Consider the following 7,292-nt stretch of genomic DNA (forward strand, 5'->3'; position numbering starts at 1 on the left):
GATCTGATCACTCCTACTTACGTACGTAAAATTTTCAGTTTCATCTTTATTAGTCTTTGCTAAGAGTGTCTCTAATGCAGGAGTAGATTACAAGTAACTAATTCCGCAGTTTATAACTCTAAACAATACAAATAGGAGCAAGAAACAAAGAAATAATACCATAAAATAAACCCTCAAGGATACAATACCCATATAGGAGCAAAACTAGCCCAAAACCCAACCAGATAGGAGAGAGAAAAACCTTCTATAGAGCTAGAGGGAGAAAGGTGCGGTCAAGTTTGTGGGAGTCCGATTGAGCTGCACTTTTGGGTGTAGATAGTCCCTAGGGAGGGTACAAAAACCCCCAATGTTGAGTGGATTCTGACGGCTGGTTGTGAAGTTACAAGCTTTCTTGATTTTCTGACCTAGGAGAGAAAACTGAGAATAACCTTCAAGAACAGCAGCTGAATGCTTCCAACAGTGACTAGGTAAGGATCGTGGGACCTTTATGAGGCCTGGAATATCCTGATTGAATACCTGACTGAATAGAGTACAAAAGAGAGAAAGAGAGGAGATCAATCTCTCTCCTATTCCCACTAGGATTGCTGATTCGCTTTGATTTCTAGAGACTTTTATCAAAATCTGAACTATACCTCTTGAATGTTACAGCAAATTAAAAAAAAAAAGAATAAAACAAATGGGGGGTTGAGAAGGGTAAATGAGAATAAGAGAAGTGACTATCTCAGCCTGGGCTTCTCACCCACAGCTATCTCAGTTGCTCTAAGCATTTAGTTGCAAACTTTCTTTCATTCAAATCTGTCCAATAATGGAACATATGCCTCTCTTTTTATAGAGGGGAAGTTTACAATCATACTAATACTAGGAGCTAGTTTCCCAATATGACTAGACACTCCTTGATGCAGATTCTTCACCAAACTAGGCTTGTTTTATTAGGAATAAGCTTAGGGTTGGGTTGTATACGTGTTGGGCCTTCAGTCCATGTGGTTTGAAGTATATTGGGCTACTTTTATGGGTCTAAACTAGGGGTTCTAAGGTTGCATACGGGATTCAATGATTTGTTTCCTTTATGATCAGCTCGTCGAGGAAAAGTGGATTTTGGAGGTGCTAAGCTACTAGGTTTAGTGGCTGGAAAATTCTTCTTTACCTCCCTAGCTTGGAAACCAAACCTTCTAACTGGCTGTGCTAGAAGCTCCTCTGCTTGTAGGGCCTTGTCAAAACAATCCCTCACTGAATGCACTTCAACAACTCCGATACCCCTGTTGATTTCAACTCGTAATCCCAGTCGAAACCGAGATAACAGTTACCTTTCATTCTCCCTTATGCCTGTACGAGAATAAAGTGCGTCAAACTTGTTCATGTACTCGGCAACAGTCATAGACCCTTGACGAAGAGAGTTCAGCTGGTCTTGTATGCGAGCTCTGAAGTTGCGTGGCAAGTATTTATCTGATAACTCAAGCTTCATCTCTTCCCAACTAGTAGGTTCTCTACCACGGTCTTCCAACTCTAGCTCATAGGTCCTCCACCACTCACGAGCAGCCCCAACTAGCTTAGCACGAGCTAGTTTCATCTTCCGTTCCTCAGGTAACTCATAATAGTCAAAATAGTCGTCTAGTGCCACTACCCAATCATAGAACAATTGGGGGTCATATCTCCCATCAAACTCTTTCAGATCGAGCTTGACCTTCTGTGAATCTCCAGAATACCTCTGTTGCACGGGACGTTCAGTCTCAAAATATCCTCTTACATGCTCTTCAAAAGTAGGTTGTGCTACCGGAACCCTCTGCGGTGCTCTCAGATTAGGGTTTGCTTTTCTTATTAGCCAACTGAGTAACCACATTCATTGGAGTGTCCACTTCGGGTGTTGTACGTGAACTGCCAGTAGGCTGTTGGGGTGGGGTCTCTTCATTCAACAACCTGGCATCCAATTTAGCCTTCAACTCAGCCTTCAATTCAGTCTGTAAGGTTTGCTGTTCAGCCCTCATCTCAGTCCTCATAGTCTGTAGCATCTCCATAAGAGAAGCTAGGGTAGGGGTGTTGTTCCCAGCCATGCTCTGATACCACTTAATGTAGGACTAGATTTGACAAGTCAAACTAGACCCAAACAACAGGAACTTGTAGACCAAAGAACAACCAAATAACCACCCAACAATAGACAGCAACAGCAGTCCAGAATAATCAGTCAACAGTCCTTAAACAAACCAGAATTATCAGATCCACAATCAGGAATTTCAGAAAGCAGAGTTTGCATCAACAATTAGAAGCTCCAGCAATAAAATTAGAATAGTTGAATAAGTAGGATCAGAATCAAAATATAGCAGAACCAGATAACCAAAATCAGAACTCGATTCTGGGACAGCAGGTTCTGAGAACAGGCAATCGATCCTAACAAGTTCAGAATCTTCAATAGTAGATGTTCAGGTGACAAATAAACAAATCGGAATACTGAATAGCAGGTCCATTCCCTCAGAAAAACATAGGCAGCAACCAACAGTAGCAGATAACACAAATCAGGCAATAATTTCTGGACAGAAATCACCATCGACCAGCACTGAAGAAAACTCAGAAACTGACAAACCCCTGGTCTGATCAGTACCAAACTTGGATCGAGTCCCCTTCTTAGTGGTCCTAACAATCGACCAAAATCTCAAAGCAATCGGGTGGCTGGTTCTCCAAAAACAGCTAGGCCGATAGGAAGGAAAACAAAGAAAACCAACCCAGAAATTTCTGCAGAAAATTCAGATTACTTGCCTGTACTGCTGGAGGAGAGAATCCAATAATAGAACCAGAAAAGAAAAGACCCACCCGGACTTCTCGCCGCAGAGTGTCGATCGGATCACACACCAATCCCTAACCCTTGATCAAACACAAAGGTTTAGCCATGGAGAAAAACCAGCGGCAGCAGCATGAAGCTTCACTTTGTTTTGAATTGTAAAAATCATGGCTCATTAAAAGAGCCATAGCTTTATTTATAATAGTGATAGGGGTTACATGAAATAGAAACTAACTTTAGTTTCCAAAAACTGAAATAGGAAACTAAAAATTAGAAACTCAACTAGTTACTAAATCTGAAAATAGAAACTTACAAAATAGAAAGTCTTGTGACTGAAAATTAGAAACTAATTTAGGTACTGAAATTAGAAACTAAATAACCCATCTAAAAGGGAAACTAAAGAAAAAGGAAACAAATCATTGAATCCCGTATGCAACCTTAGAACCCCTAGTTTAGACCCATAAAAGGAGCCCAATATACTCCAAACCACATGGACTGAAGGCCCAACATGTATACAACCCAACCCTAAGCTTATTCCTAATAAAACAAGCCTAGTTTGGTGAAGAATCTGCATGAACTCTCCCCGGCTTGGAAACATTCGACTCCGACGAATGGATAAAGGACATGTAACGCTCATACAAGTCGGGATTAAGTCTCTTGAAATCATCAGCATGAATCCAAGTACAGTCACTATGGGGACGGCCTTTCCACTTGACAAGAAAAGTGTGATAACCGGTGCCACGGAGGGAGGTCTTGTAATTATCATCCAAGACGTCTTCAATAACTTCAGAAGTGGGTGGCTTCAGTTGAGGCAACCTCAGCATTTGCTCCGAGTCTCCATCATCTGAATGATGCCCAACATAAAGGTGAAGATCAGCCACATTAAACACGTTGCTTATAGTCATGTCATCAGGCAACTCAAGCACAGAAGCATTAGGTCCTATACGTTTCAGCACCTTGTAGGGACCCATCTTTCGTGGATGTAACTTGGTGTTGACACTTGTCTGAAACCGTTCAGGATTTACTCGAATTATCACCATGTCCCCGGGTTTGAACTCCACATAACGCCGATGACGATCAGCAGAAGCCTTATACACCTCATTGTTCAAGGCAATACGTCGTCGGACGTTGGCATGCACCTCAGTGATATGACGTAAGAACTCATCAGCTTCAATACTAACTCGAGCCTGGGGTGGGAGTGACATAAGGTCAATAGGCCGCTTAGGTTGGACTCCAAGCAAGATCTCAAAAGGAGTACGACCTGTTGTCCTATTCACTGAGCTGTTGTAGGCAAATTCTGCAATGTCAAGAATAGAAGGCCATGTCTTCTCATAGTCTCGAACCAAACACCTCAACAAGTTTCCCAAGCTACGGTTCACCACCTCTGTCTGTCCGTCTGTCTGTGGATGAAATGCAGTTGAAAAGTTCAGCTTTGTATTTGTCTTCAACCGCAATGTCTTCCAAAAATAACTCATGAACTTAACATCACGGTCAGACACAATACTAGTTGGCAGCCCATGTAGTCGTACTACTTCCTTGAAGAAGAGCTTTGCAACCTGATAAGCATCAAAAGTCTTACGACAAGGTATAAAATGAGCCATCTTAGAGAAACGATCCACAACCACCATAATGGAATCATATCGTTCTCTAGTAGGGGGAATCATATGCAGATTTTTCACCAAACTAGGCTTGTTTTATTAGGAATAAGCTTAGGGTTGGGTTGTATACGTGTTGGGCCTTCAGTCCATATGGTTTGGAGTGTATTGGGCTACTTTTATGGGTCTAAACTAGGGGTTCTAAGGTTGCATACGGGATTCAGTGATTTGTTTCCTTTTTCTTTAGTTTCCTTTTTAGATGGGGTTATTTAGTTTCTAATTTCAGTACCTAAATTAGTTTCTAATTTCAAGTCATTGTTAGTTTCTAATTTCTGTCTAGACTAGTTTCTATTTTCATTAGATTCTAATTTCCAGTTTTTAGTAACTTCTTGTAATCAATTTTTAGTAACTCAGATTTAGTAACTCTGAGTTACTATTACTTGTAAACCCTCCCCATCATTATTATAAATAAAGGAGAGCTCTCATCATAGAGAGACAATTTTGATTTAAAAAAAAAAGAACTTGCTGCTGGTCGCTGCCATGCATCTACTGGATTTTCTGTGTGTGTGATCACAGAACAAGGGGCTGGTGTTTGATCCGGTCGACTCCTTGCGACGCGAAGTTCAGGAGGGTTTCTTCAAGTGTTCTTTTTCTTCTTCAAGGTATTATGAGGCCCTATTACTGCCCTACTGTCATAGGTATTTAATTCAACCTTTTACTCAGTTCTGTCCAGCGATAAAGTGCTCTGCGAAGAAATCTCAGATTCTGTCCAGGTCTATTTCTCCATCAGTTTGGTCTGAAATTTTGATCAGAGATTCCCCTCACCTAGGAAGAAACTTGATCCACATATGAGCTTTTTCTCATCAGTGGTTTGTGAGATATACGAAATCACCATATTTTTGTCCTGTAGTGGATTTCTGAACAGAGGACAGAACCGATAGGGTCCTTTCTGTCCCCCTGTCTTTCTGTGATTGGTATTCTGGTTGGGCTGTGTTTGGGACTCATTATTGTGTCTGAATTAGTCCTAGTTGCTGGTCTATTTTCTGATTTGATAAAGGATCAGTTTTGGAGATCGATTTGACTGCTGAGAAATCCTTCTTCATTATTTCTGGTTTGTGGAATTATTGTCTTATATAGGCTGTAATCTGGTTGTTCTCTAATCTAAAAGTTCCTGCAGTTTTGGGACTGGTTTGGTTGTCAAATCCGTCCCTACATTAACATGGAATAGGTATGGTAAACCATAGAATCTAATACTCAAAATGTTGGACATGAATAAAGAGAGAGGGATTGAAATTGACATACCATTTCCAGCTGATCTGTAGGGTTAGTATACGAAATGTAAACCAGACATGATATATATTTGAGAAATCAAGACAAAAACTTGCCCTAAATCTCATTAAACATGATGCGAATAAACCTAACATGACATGAACATGAGGATGGGAATCATTGAATACAACATCATGTGTATGACGTACATATAAAAAGCTGATAATGTAATTAAAACATTTGAAATTAGAAAATACAAGGATGCAACTATGCTGAAAAGGAGAATTGATTGCAGGAAAATTGTTGGTAGAAAATGAAGTAAAATTCACAAAAACCTCAGAAAATCACGTTAGATAGAAAACATCAAGGTGAACAATTTTGAAGAAGAAAATATTTGCAAAAAACCACTGGAAGATCCCTTTAGATGGTCTGCAATGTGAGATTCCATATTACGAGAATCTCAGATTTGGCCAGACCAGCAGAGGAGCAAATCTGAGAAAAATATAAAAATAAATCTAAAAACTATGAAAATTGTACAACAAATAGATTAGGGCCTCATCCACAACTTTGAAGAAGAGAGTTTTGTAATAATATATACAAAAACCCATGTAACGGATTGCACTTCACTGTTGCCCTACTGGGGATAACAGCGAGTCGTGCTCAAAACTTCAAATGCGATGCCGTAAAATGGAAAATAAAGAGGACTTACTTCTCTATAACTTTCGTGAAGGGTGTATGATGGTTGACAGGGCGTGGGCTTAGGTGTTGTAAGTGCAAACTAGAGCTGATGCGAAGTACAAAAAGCAGCTCCTATAAATGATTCCAGTGTGCGAATCTCAGTGGCTTGAACTATTGCGGGATCATTCCAGCATAATTTGCAATTTGGCTGACATGATTGGGATCCGGCCGACTTCGGCCTAGATGTAAATGGCTTCAGCCAAAGTGCATCTGATGTCGGCTTGAGTCAGTACAACTTTGGCTCGAGTTGACTCAGTGGGTTTGGTCCAATTGGGTTTTTTAGCTCAATTAGAACCGGTGCATGGTTTGTTGGGTAGTCTTGGTCAATTCTGAGTATGACAAAGCCGACTGCCAATTTTGAAAACATTTTTCATCAATTAATTAACCGTCTTATGCCAGTATGGAAGCGTGAATACATTACCTAGGTCTAAAAAAAAAAAAAAAAAAAAAGGCCGTTACCCAGTGCACAGAGGCTTCTCGCACTTAAGCAAGGTTCTAGGAGGGTATATAGGTAGACAGCCTTACCCCCTTTACGGAGAGGCTGGTTCCTAGGACTCGAACCCGCACCACTGCGCAGGTGGAAAGAGCCCTTTGCCATTGCTCCAAGCAATGACCCCTAGGTCTAAGAAGAGATCTTGACCATAAATCAGGATCACTCTGTGTCTCAGGGGGTTCCTAGTTCATCATTGCTTAGCCCTTCCAGGGATGACAAATGTGGTGTCTACAGGAGGGATCCCACCCTACTTTCCCAAATTTTAATTTATATTTCTTAGGTGAGATTTTCTTGCCAGAATGTTCAATCATTCCCAAGAGATAAAAGGATGGGTGGAAGGGTGATGATGGAAAGATGAAGTTACTCGTGATTTTCTAAAGATCGAAACCATCTTAACCTATGTTACATAAATCAGCTCAGCAGGTAT

The sequence above is a fragment of the Macadamia integrifolia genome, chromosome 13, assembly GCF_013358625.1.
Source record: "Macadamia integrifolia cultivar HAES 741 chromosome 13, SCU_Mint_v3, whole genome shotgun sequence".
Taxonomy (NCBI): domain Eukaryota; kingdom Viridiplantae; phylum Streptophyta; class Magnoliopsida; order Proteales; family Proteaceae; genus Macadamia; species Macadamia integrifolia.